Source organism: Pogoniulus pusillus, chromosome 33, assembly GCF_015220805.1.
Source record: "Pogoniulus pusillus isolate bPogPus1 chromosome 33, bPogPus1.pri, whole genome shotgun sequence".
NCBI lineage: Eukaryota > Metazoa > Chordata > Aves > Piciformes > Lybiidae > Pogoniulus > Pogoniulus pusillus.
Genome location: NC_087296.1, coordinates 3,595,276 through 3,607,458, shown reverse-complemented (window position 1 = coordinate 3,607,458; position 12,183 = coordinate 3,595,276). Strand labels below are relative to the sequence as shown.

At 46.8% G+C, this 12,183-nt stretch overlaps 1 protein-coding gene across 2 annotated transcripts in view; it reads right to left on the bottom strand.

Moving 5' to 3' along the window:
- The window catches only part of SOBP (sine oculis binding protein homolog), a 127,733-nt gene that overhangs the window by 85,900 nt on the left and 29,650 nt on the right, over positions 1 to 12,183 (bottom strand). The gene's annotated exons all lie outside the window — the stretch shown is intronic.

The window sequence follows — 12,183 nt, the reverse complement described above, 5'->3', positions numbered from 1 at the left end:
CAGACTGAAGTCAGACTGGAATAGTTGGGGCTGTTCAGTCTGGACAAGAGGAGGCTCCCAGGTGACCTTCTTATGGCCTTCCAGCATCTGAAGTAGGCTACAAAAAAGCTGGGGAGGGACTTTGTAGGCTAACAGGCAGTGACAGGACTGGGGGGAATAGAGCAAAGCTGGAGGTGGGGAGAGTCAGGCTGGATGTGAGGAGGAAGTTCTTCAGCATGAGAGTGGTGAGAGCCTGGAATGGGTTGCCCAGGAAGGTGGTTGAGGCCCCATCCCTGGAGGTGTTTAAGGCCAGGCTGGCTGAGGCTGTGGGCAGCCTGATCTAGGGTAGGGTGTCCCTGCCCATGGTAGGGGGGTTGGAATTGGATGATCCTTGTGGTCCTTTCCAACCCTGACTGATTCTGTGATTCTATGATAACCCAACACCATTTAATCCACCAAACCATGGCACCAAGTGTCACATCCAGTTTCTTTTTAAACACTTCCAGGGACAGTGTGCATTTTTGGCACAGAAGCATGCCTCAGTCCACATTTTCATGTGACACTGGACGTGTAAGTTAGAGGCTGATTGCATTCCAAAGGACCTGAGTTTACTGCCAACATAAAAAATTAGTTTGTATTGCTGAGGGATGTGTGTCCAGAGAAGGGCAACAAGGCTATTGTGAGGTCTGGAGCACAACCCCTATGAGGAGTGGCTGAGGGAGCAGAGATTGTTCAGCCTGGAGAAGAGGAGGCTCAGGGGGGGGACCTTATCACTGTGTGTAACTACCTGAGTGGAGGTTGGTTTCTTCTCTCAAGCAGAGAGAATGCAGACTCAGGCTGTGCCAGGTGAGGTTCAGGGTGCATATTAGGAAGACGTTCACTGCAGGAGTAGTTGGTATTGGAATGGGCTGCCCAGGGAGGTGGTGGAGTCGCTGTCCCTGGAGGTGTTGAAGCCAAGCCTGGCTGGGGCACTTAGTGCCATGGTCTGGTTGACTGGCTAGGGCTGGGTGCTAGGTTTGACTGGTTGAGCTTGGAGGTCTCTTCCAACCTGGTTGATTCTCTGATTCTCTACTTAAAGCAAATCAAAAATTCCCTAGCAACTCTCATCTTTATTCCCTGTGCTCAAGTATAAAGCAACCTTCTTAGATCTTTATTTTTCTTTCTTTTTCTTTCTTTCTTTTTTTTTTTTCCAAACACCATACAAATGACTTCCAAATTTTCAGGAACAGTTGCTGGTTTTAATGATATATTGCAGATCCTTGTCAATATCTCTGCTGCTTCACACTTTTATTTCCTTAGGAACACTCAGCTGAGTACCATCTGCTCATGGTGATTTACTGCTCTCGAGTTGCTGAAGTTGCTCCATAACTTCCTCTTAAGAGGCTTCAGTTTCTGTTATGAGGCCACAGTCTACACTTCCTGTGAAGAGCATCCCTGGAACAGGAATCTCCTCATCATCCTCTGCAGTGAAGATGGACACAGGAAATTTAATTTGATTTTTCTGCTGTTCCACTTTGCAGAAGGTGAGGGAGTCACAGCTGAGTGGCCTGCAAGCACCAGGGGACTTAGAGGTGGCTTTTTGTGTTCCACAGAGCCACTTTCCCTACACCTTCTCCAGTGCCATCCAGATATGCTTTTCCAGGTCATTTTCTTGCCCTTTTATTCCTGCCCTTTATCTCAGAAACCTTTGGTTATAACTGATTTGATTGCCTCATCAAATTGGAGTTTTGCCTTAAAGAAAGCAAACTGTTTGGTATTTTGGTGGTGAAGTGCCTGGGATCCCACTGACATTTCCACAGCTTAACAATCACATTTGAAATTTGGAATTAAAAAAAAAAAATGAAAGATTTGGGTTTTCCCTCCCTCACTGTGTGAAAAACCAAAGGGACAGTAAGAAAACAGACCACAGGCAGAATGGAGCTGCCTGTACGCAAGGCGCAGGCAGACACACCCAGGACCTGATCCAGAGCACATCACAAGCAGCAGGACATCAGCTGCTGCTGGCATCTGGATTGGGCCCAAAGGAAGCCCAGCAGAAAGCAGTGGTCTGCCTCATCTTTCAGTTACAGCAATCATAGGTGTTGCTTGGAACAGTCATAGGTACCAAATTCCCCAATCCAAGTGTGATTTTGAAGTTGACAGTGTCCCTTTAAGCTTATGCACTTCTTCACTATGCCAGATTTACTCTCCCCTTTCTACTTTTTCCTTGCTCAGAGGTATACATACCATCTGTGCATCTAATATGGTGTTCTTAAATAGCCTCCAGAGTGATTCAATGCTGCTTTTTCTTCCCTTTTTTTCTTTCTTTCTTTCTTTTTTTCTGAACCTTCTCTTGGTTAACCCTTTTTCTTGGTATTTCAGAGGCTACTCATTCAGAGCTTCCTTTCTTTAGGATGAAGTCATCATCTTCTGACACACAAGTCAAGAGTCCTGATCTTTTAGTGCCTGTGCCATTAGACTAAAACTCAGTGGGCAGTTGCCTCATCAAGACATTGATCCTGATAAATTGCTTCTGCAAATGGAGAGACGAAACTGAATCATTCCACAACAGCCAAAGTTGGCCATTATTATTACCACACCATGAAATTATTCAAACCTGCCTCCTCATAAATATCTAAATGTCAGTGTTCTGTTCAGATCTCTGGGTTAAGCTTTTAAGACTTTAATTTAGTTCTAGCAGCTTTCTTCCACCTGATTTAGGAGCACGGTGGCTGTGCCTGGGAAAGTCTGAGGGGTAAAGTAAAAATAATCAGATAAATTGAAGCAGAGCTGTGGCTTGATTTCTAACTCAGCAGGTCTCCCCTTTCATTTGACAGTCCAAGTTTCAGGAGGAGGAAGGGCCACAGGCAGATGGGACACTGCAGTGCTGCTCCCACCTAAGTGACACATGGGAAATCGCTGCCTTTGGCCAGTGCTACTGTGGGAAGCTGAGCCCTTGCTACAAGCAGAGCTGAGTTATCATACCCCACTGAAGATCCTTCTTCTCACAAAGCCCAGACAAGAGTCAGAGCTATGCTCTGCACTGCTTTTCAAGTCAAAGGACAGCAATAGAGCCACATCTCCTTATGCCCATGCCATCTGTGCCAGTCAGAAGAGCTGGGTCCTGCCTGAGCACCTCCACCAGCTCCTCCATGCAATGGAGGCAGAATCTGGCCTCCTGCTTCTTAGGTAGATTAAACAAACCAAACCCATCAGAAGTCACAAACACACACACCTCTCCCACCCCCAGAACCATCCAGTGCTTTATGACTGCTTCTGAAAATTATTAAACAGATGAGTCCATTTACTTTAGACATAAAATTGCATCCAGGCTGACAACTTGCAGCCCATGTTTACATTCAGGCCACTTTAAATTCAAACGTGTGAGTTGTAAATGCTTGGGGTTTTGACAGAGCACAGCTCATCACTGAACTGAGCTGGCCAGCAAACCATCTTTTGTCACTACAGAAACCATTTTCTACAGCATTTTGCCCTATAAAACCTCCTTTGTGCTTCCAGCAAGTTCAATGTCGAGCACAGCTTCCTATACAGGGAGAAGCTGCTGAGAATTCATGTTAGTAGGTTTTCCTGTTCATCCAACAGCTTGTAAGTTACATCCCTTTGGCCTCTCCTAGCCTTATTTAGACTCAAGGGACCAGATTCAAGGTTAATCATAGAATCATAGAATCAACCAGGTTGGAAGAGACCTCCAAACTCATCCAGCCCAACCTATCATTCAGCCCGGGCCAATCAACCAGACCATGGCACTAAGTGCCCCAGCCAGGCTTTTCCTGAACACCTTCAGGGACAGCAACTCCACCACCTCCCTGAGCAGCCCATTCCAATGCCAATCACTCTCTCTGTCAAGAACTTCTCCTAACATCCAGCCTAGACCTCCCCCAGCACAACTTGAGACTGTGTATAAGGGTTTCTTCAGTCTTCCCCTAAAGCAGCAAATGTCTGCCAAAAAGAAACCTAAAAAGGGATGAAACTTTCCTACCTAGAAGGAGCCAGAAAAAAAACCCAAGGGGATTTACTCCCCCACTCTGGTTTGGTTTCATCCTTTACTGTGTCCCAAGTTTTCCACGCATGATGGAGAAGGAAGTCACCGCTTCGGGAGAGTGAGAGAGGAATTAAATACAGAGCATCAGCTGAGGAGAAATTGCACAACTCCACTGAGCTGCCTCCTTGCCTGCAAGTAATCCACTGCTAGCTAAGTGTAACAGCAGCATGTGCTCCCACAAACTGGGGGACTAGAAATGACCTTCCAACTGCAGATGAATCATAGAATCATAGAATCAACCAGGTTGGAAGAGACCTCACAGATCATCAAGTCCAACCCTTTACCACAGAGCTCAAGGCCAGACCATGGCACCAAGTGCCACGTCCAGTCCTGCCTTGAACAGCTCCAGGGACGGCGACTCCACCACCTCCCCGGGCAGCCCATTCCAGTGTCCAATGACTCTCTCAGTGAAGAACTTTCTCCTCACCTCCAGCCTAAATCTCCCCTGGCACAGCCTGAGGCTGTGTCTTCTCGTTCTGGTGCTGGCCACCTGAGAGAAGACAGCAACCTCCTCCTGGCCACAACCACCCCTCAGGTAGCTGTAGACAGCAATAAGGTCACACCTGAGCCTCCTCTTCTCCAGGCTAACCAATCCCAGCTCCCTCAGCCTCTCCTCGTAGGGCTGTGCTCAAGGCCTCTCACCAGCCTCGTTGCCCTTCTCTGGACACTCTCAAGCATCTCAATATCCTTCCTAAACTGGGGGGCCCAGAACTGAACACAGGACTCAAGGTGTGGTCTAACCAGTGCAGAGTACAGGGGCAGAATGACTGCTGCCCTCCCTGGTTCCTTGCCTAGGCAGAATTTCATCCCATTAAACTGTGAGTCTAATTGTAATATTCCAGAGAATCACAGAATTGTTTGGGTTGGAAAAGACTTCAAAGATCATCGAGTCCAACCATTGACCTAACACCAGCATGGCCACTAAACTGTGTCCCAGAGGGCCATGTCTACATGGGGTTTTTGAACACCTCCAGGAATGGTGACTCCAGCACCTCCCAGGGCAGCCTGTTCCAATGCCTGACCTCTCCCACAGTAACAAAACTCTTACTAATACCCAACCTAAGCAATCCCTGCTGCAACTCGAGGCCATTTCCTCTCATCCTATCCCTTGTTGGTAGGGAGAAGAGACAGACTTGCACTTCACCCCAAACTTTCAGGCAGTTGTAGAGAGCAATCATAGAATCATAGAATCAACCAAGTTGGAAGAGACCTCCAACATCATCCAGCCCAACCTAGCACCCAGCCCTAGACAATAAACCAAGTGCCCCAGCCAGGCTTTGCTTCAACACCTCCAGGGACAGCGACTCCACCACCTCCCTGGGCAGCCCATTCCAATGCCAATCACTCTCTCTGCCAACAACTTCCTCCTAACATCCAGTCTAGACCTCCCCTGGCACAGCTTGAGGCTGTGTCCCCTTCTTCTGTTGCTGGCTGCCTGGCAGCAGAGCCCAACCCCACCTGGCTACAGCCTCCCTTCAGGCAGCTGCAGACAGCAATGAGCTCTGCCCTGAGCCTCCTCTTCTGCAGGCTGCACACCCCCAGCTCCCTCAGCCTCTCCTCACAGGGCTGTGCTCCAGGACCCTCCCCAGCCTTTCTGCCCTTCTCTGGACACCTTCCAGCATCTCAACATTTCTCTTGAATTGAGGAGCCCAGAACTGGACACAGCTCTCAAGGTGTGGCCTGAGCAGTCTCCTCTCAGCCTCCTCTTCTCCAGACAAAACAGCCTCAGTTCCCATATGTCCTTTTAGGAGTGTGTATGGCTGGTGTCACTCACAACATTGTTCCTAATCCAAACATCTTTTTGAAAACCATATTTGCTTAATTTTGGTTTGTTTTTTTTTTAATAAAAATATATAGAGTGAAAAAATCCTCATGCTCCTTGTTCAGTATTTCCCTAAATTAATGAGCTGACTGATAAGTGAACAGATGCATTAAGGCAATAATTTATTCAAATGTCATGATATTTTTGAACAAACAGATTATGTAATATGCATTTCATTATTTACCCAGCTCATGTTAGTATTAATGATTGATGTGATCATTGGCAAAGGAAAAAGTAGCATCAAATATAATCTGTGCAAATTACATTAACTTTGGAGATCTGTGCCATGGTCTAGTTGATTGGATAGGGCTGGGTAAGAGGTTGGATTGGATGATCTTGGAGGTCTCTTCCAACCTAGCACCCAGCCCTAGCCAATCAACCAGACCATGGCACTAAGTGCCCCAGACAGGCTTTGCTTCAACACCTCGAGGGTCAGCAACTCCACTACCTCCCTGGGCAGCCCATTCCAATGCCAATCACTCTCTCTGACAACAACTTCCTCCTAACATCCAGCCTAGACCTCCCCTGGCACAGCTTCAGACTGTGTCCCCTTCTTCTGTTGCTGCTTGCCTGGCAGAAGAGCTCAACCCCACCTGGCTACAGCCTAGTTGTAGACAGCAATGAAGTCTGCCCTGAGCCTTCTCTTCTGCAGGCTGCACCCCCCCAGCTCCCTCAACCTCTCCTCACAGGGCTGTGCTCCAGGCGTCTCACCAGATCCATCTCCCTTCTCTGGACACCTTCCAGTACCTCAACACCTCTCTTGAAGTGAGGAGCTCAAAACTGGACACAGCACTCAAGGTGTACTCAAGCCTATTCACCTTGCTCTACCCAAAGGAGGCAGAATGCAAGGGGACTGATGTGACGTGGCACGGTGGTTGCAATCAGAAGGGAACACACCTTTAATGGGATCGGATACCTGCTAGTCATTCAGACAATGGGAACCTGATTCAGATTTATAGTATTAAATGGCAGCAGATGGACAGCAAAATGTCCGTGGAGTTTGCAAACTGGCTGGTCCACTGCGTTTGCCGGCTCCCCCCTCCGTTAAGTCAGGGGAGGCGTCAGTCAGGTGCTGCTGCATTTGGTCGTTAGCCAAGTTAATCCGCTCTGCTTCGCTAGGGGTGAGCAGTGAGATGGTCTGCCTGATGCTCTCAGCAGGCTGATTTGGAACTTCACTTGCCTCTCCTAATTGTGAAAAATCCTAGCTCTGCTTTAGGGAAGCAGTTTGATGAGATTTCTGGGGTTAGCATCCAGCCAGTAGAAAGGCCAGCTGATGACAGCGAGACAATGATGCCAGCTCCTCTCCTTTCCACATGATGCCACCCATCTCTTTCACAGCTCAGCATTTGCTTGGTATCTCAATGTCTGTTCCAAATTCTTAGTCACTGTCTGCAGCTTTCTACTCTCCACAAACTTCAAATACATCCTCTGGGGAAGGATATTCTCCATTCTCCTCCTTCTCCAGATAGTTCCTCAAACACATTTGCATTTGTGCCCCTCTGCAGACTCAGCGTCTCATCTGCATTCACTCGTCAGCACTCCTTTATACCTCGACACAGCAATCATAGCTATGGAGATGTTTGTCATCTTTCCCCCTTCTACCTTCAAGTGTTTGCAAGAAACCAACCCTTATTCACTGGCTGCTGTGGCAAGCAGGGCTAGGCAGGCAGGCAGATGTGCACACAGGCACAGAAGCACACCTGAAGACACAGACACATCCTACGCACACACCCACAGTGCAGAAGTGACTTTGTGAGCCATTTATTAAATTCCACTTCTCTACAGCTCTGCAAAACCAAATCTGGATGATTTCACACTAAACAGGTAAGACACCTGTTCTCCACTGACCTTTCTGAACACCTAAGCAATGCAAATTAAATCTCTAGGAGAAATAGGTTTGATATTCAGCTTCCCAAGTGTTCCAAAAGGTATACTGGAAAGAGAGTCTGAAGGCAGGTGTAACAGCTAAGCCTTTTGGGGGTTGTTTCTTGTCAAGGGTATTAATTGCATCAGGTTGCTTTAAGCAGTTTTACAAATTTCCATGAATGATGATCATTTTACAAATTAAGTTTTGCAGGTGCATAAGAAAGAGAAGAAAACAACACTTCTTTGGAGGGTTTTTTTTTTGCCACCACTCATTGATTTAACAGGGAGATTGTGAAATGTTTCTTATGCACTGCTAGGCTGCACAATTAAGCCTGAAATCAAGAGAACTTTCTCTGACAACCCTCAGGAATAATTCTGGGGAATGAGAGCTTCTGTTTACTCCAAGCTTTAAGTGTCTGTTGGTATATACATGTCCAGATTAATCACATGGTGATATACCTTAATTAACAAAAAACCCTACTCAGGCAGGAGTGCTGAGGCTTGATGATGTTTGTGTGCACTTCAGCATCTCCCAATACAGTTTGAAAACATAAGGAATTTTCTAATGCAACACAACTCAGGACTAACTAAGTGCACACAACTTCTTACAGCCTCACATGACTGTTCCTATTCATTCTTGTTAGGAAGATGAGAGAGTACAAAACACAACACCTGTCTGTGCTACCCATCGCTATCCAATGCTACCCATCACTATCTGATGCTGCCCATCACTATCTGATGCTGCCCATCACTATCTGCAGGGAGAAAGAAGCCATCATTTGCATCTTCTACAGCTAAAGAGCAGTTTGTTTTCACTTTTTGATTTATGTGTGTGTCCCCCCCCCTTTTTTTTTTTTTGGTTATTAGTATGAATGAAATTTGACTGCACTGTAAACAAAACCATCTATCATTTTTTCTCCTGATTGGGAGGCAGTGTGAAATAGCAACAAGGTCAAGTATAAAATACTGACTGACAACCCTGCAGTCACTTTGTCTCCGATGCCTTAGTCAAATCAAGTACCTTATCCTTCAAAATATCTGTGAACAGAAACCTCTAACCTCTCTGAATTCAGTCCTCATCCTAGGTTTGGTTATTTGGTCATAACAAATTTCTTTTTCAGACCCACTGAGTCAATAAACTTAGCTTCAAAATGAATCTTTTCAGGGCTGAAACCGACTGGATCCAATTCTGAATCCAATCATAGAATCATAGAATTAACCAGGTTGGAAGAGACCTCCAACATCATCCAGTCCAACCTAGCACTCTGCCCTAGCGAATCAACCAGACCATGGCACTGAGTGCCCCAGCCAGGCTTGGCTTCAACACCTCCAGGGACGGAGACTCCACCACCTCCCTGGGCAGCCCATTCCAATGCCAATCACTCTCTCTGCCAACAACTTCCTCCTAACATCCAGCCTAGACCTCCCCTGGCACAACTTGAGACTGTCCCCCTGTTCTGTTGCTGGGTGCCTGGGAGAAGAGCCCAACCCCACCTGGCTACAGCCTCCCTTCAGGTAGTTGTAGACAGCACTGAGCTCTGCCCTGAGCCTCCTCTTCTGCAGGCTGCACACCCTGGAGGTGTTTAAAGGAAGCAGAGACATGTTGCTGGGGGACATGGGTTAGTACCAGACTTGGTAGAGTTAGAGAATGGTTAGACTCTATGATCTTAATTAAAGGTCCTTTCCAAACATAATGATTCTGTGATTCCGTGAAGCTTTCTCCCTGCTGGGAATGTGTGGGCATGCACTGCTGCAGTGTGCATTTCCCTGTGTATGGGATGATGACAGAAGTCCTAATTCTGAACAGAGAGAACCTGGCATCCAGGGATGGATAATTTGCAGCATTACTTAGTGTCATTTTGAGACATTAGTGATGACACTCTTTACTGTTTCAACAGTCCTATCATTTTAAGCAAGTGCTTATTACAGCACTTCCTATCTAGGGGAGGGAGGGAAGACTGCTTAACATGATCCATTAGGAAATCCAAGCCTTAAGTGAAGTGACCACAAAGTCCTATCGGCTCCCAGAAATGCTGCAGCTGGACATATTTAATGTAATACAAAACTGTATTGTGGTGGGGAACTGCTGTTTAAAACACACATAAGGCAGGTGAAACATGACTGTTTTACTCCTCTGGAAAATGAGAGAGTGTAGAGAGGCATAACTCCTCAAAGAAATAAGCATTAGACTCATGGAGAGGGCAGGTGCACTGTGGGACTAGGATTAAAGGTCAGTGGTTAAATCATAGAATGGTTTAGGTTGGAAGGGACCTCAAAGATCATCCATTGGAATGGGCTGCCCAGGGAGGTGGTGGAGTCACCGTGCCTAGAAGTGTTCAAGCAAAGCCTGGCTGGGGCACTTAGTGCCATGGTCTGGTTGATTGGACAAGGCTGGGTGCTAGGTTGGACTGGATGAGCTTGGAGGTCTCTTCCAACCTGGTTGATTCTATGATTCTATGATCATCCAGTTCCAACCCCCCACCATAGGCAGGGACACCTCCCAAATCCAAAACTATGGCAGCCTTGTTCCTTCCTCAAGGAAGTCCTTCCTCAAGACTCTGCTCTGTCACCAACAGCTGAAGTGCAAGGCAAGAAGCATTCTTGCTGAATTCCACTGTACCTCTCTGAATTTATCAGCAGCATTTCCTGACTATTGTGTCCCCTGATCATCTAATGCCATAAATCCACGTGCAAGGGGCAGCTCCAGATTTTCCCTGGCAGGGTCAGACCCCTGTGCAACTCCAGATTCCACAGGTGCAAAAAGGAAGAAAATTTGCTTCACTGGCTTAGCTCTGAAGCAGAGCCAAAGCAGCAACCAACACGTTATCAATTATATGTTGTCTCACCATGTTTTGCCAAGTTCTCCCATATGACATTCTGTTAATTTGCAACCTCTTTAGTGAAGAATAGGACATTTCAGTGGGATATGATGGCACATGAGAAGAGTAGGAATGTCTATTGTTGTTTGGATACATACAACATAATGAAGAGAGAGAGCTTTCTGCATGGAAATTTGCAGGATGTTTTTAGCTTTCAGTAGAAGTTAACAGAGGTGCAGGAAAGGGAACCGGGGGGAAATGAGATGCTCTAGTTCAGTCTTTCTCATAATACAAGGACAAAGAGGCCTCCAACAAAGCACACAGGTAGTAAATTTTAGGTCAGGGTGAAAGGGAACCTTTACATACACTGCCTGACACTGCGTTCGTGGCCATAAACTGTTACTGAATCCTGCCTCTCATGGGTTAGTAGAAGGCTGAAGTACCTGCAAGAAGTACCTTCAATGTGATGAAGGGGTTATATTACCACTTCTTTTATTTAGTAAGGGTTCTAGGTCTCCTGTTCCAGGATCTGTTCAGTCTGGAGAAGAGGAGACTCCCAGGTGACCTTATTGTGATCTTCCACTATCTGAAGAGAGGCTACAAAAAAGCTGGGGAGGGACTTTTTAGGATATCAGGCAGTGACAGGACTGGGAGGAATATGGAGCAAAGCTGGAGGTGGAAGATTCAGACTGGAGGTGAGGAGGAAGTTGTTCAACATGAGGGTGGTGAGAGGCTGGAATGGGTTGCCCAGGGAGGTGGTTGAGGCCCCATGCCTGGAGGTGTTTAAGGCCAGGCTGGATGAGGCTGTGGGCAGCCTGATCTAGGGTAGGGTGTCCCTGGCCATGGCAGGGGGGTTGGAACTGGATGATCCTTGTGGTCCCTTCCAACCCTGACTGATTCTGTGATTCTATGATCTAAGCTGTAGATGAGAGGACCAACCATGAATCATAGAATAGTTTCAGCTGGAAAAGACCTTTAAGATCACAGAGTTCATCCAGTCTTGAGCTCTACCAGCTCTGGTGCTGAACCATGGCCCTCAGCACCACATCTCTGCCTCAGGACACACCTAACTAGGATCACTGGCAATGCCACCATTCCTACAAACTGTTCTACTCATGTAAATTTGTGATCAAAAGTCACAAGAGCATCAGCTGGCTACGATCTGGATCCTATCAGCCTAGCCTGTCTCGCACGTTAGCAGGCACATTGCATTGCATGTGCACTCACCTGCACGTGTGCACACCTACATGCATCCGCAGGAGGGATGAGGAGCATCTCAGGAGCCTGCATTTCCCTCCCCTTCCCTTCTTCTAGATACAAAGGGTGTAAACACCACTCCTCTCAGAAGACTCACATGATGCTGTCTTGCCTGTCTGCTTCAGTAAACACCATGAGCCTGATTCTCTAAGACTGCCACTAAGATTCCACTCTACTGATTTTTGCAACCTAATTCTTCAGGCAATTGTTGTTGTTGTTGTTCTTGTTCTTGAGGGGGTTTTTTTTGTTTGGTTTGGGGTATTTTTGGCAGGATGCTATGACCCAAATTTCCAAAGGAGGGCAATTTGCTGTAGCATTGCCTCTTGAATCAAGGGTCCAAGCATATTTAGTCGTTATAAAAGGCCAGATTTAGAGACCTGAATTCAATCAGAACTTGA